The sequence below is a fragment of the Nannospalax galili genome, unplaced genomic scaffold (genome assembly GCF_000622305.1).
Source record: "Nannospalax galili isolate Female #2095 unplaced genomic scaffold, S.galili_v1.0 scaffold598, whole genome shotgun sequence".
NCBI classification, from domain to species: Eukaryota; Metazoa; Chordata; class Mammalia; order Rodentia; family Spalacidae; genus Nannospalax; species Nannospalax galili.
In genome coordinates this window covers 2,046,314-2,046,802 of record NW_008342423.1, presented here as the reverse complement: position 1 = coordinate 2,046,802, position 489 = coordinate 2,046,314, and positions in this window count along the sequence as shown.

Below are 489 nucleotides of genomic sequence, written 5' to 3'. Positions count from 1 at the left end.
CTGGAGTTACAGACAGTTGTTAGCTGCCATGTGAGTGCTGGGATTCAAACCCAGGTCTTCTGCAAGAACAATCAGTGTTCTTAACTGCTGAGCCGTCTCTCCAGCCCCAAAATCTTTTTTTTTTAAATGGGTAAAGGATATCAAATAACATTTCTCCAAAGAATATATGCAAAAGTCCATACTTACAGAGTAATTCTCAACATCATTAATCATTAAGGAAATAAAAACCACAATGAGTCAGGCATTGAGGGAGGCCCTTGCCTGTAATCCCAGCACTTGAGAAGTGGAGGTAAGAGGATCAAAAGTTCAAAATCATTCTCAGCTACATAACAAATTCAAGGCCATCCTAGACTACAAGAGACTCTGTCTCAGGGATGGAGAGATGACTCAGCAGTTAAGAGCCATCTGACCGCTCTTCCAAAGAACCCACATAGTGGCTAACAACCATCTGTAACTCCAGCTCCAGAAGATCCGATGCCCTCTTCTGGC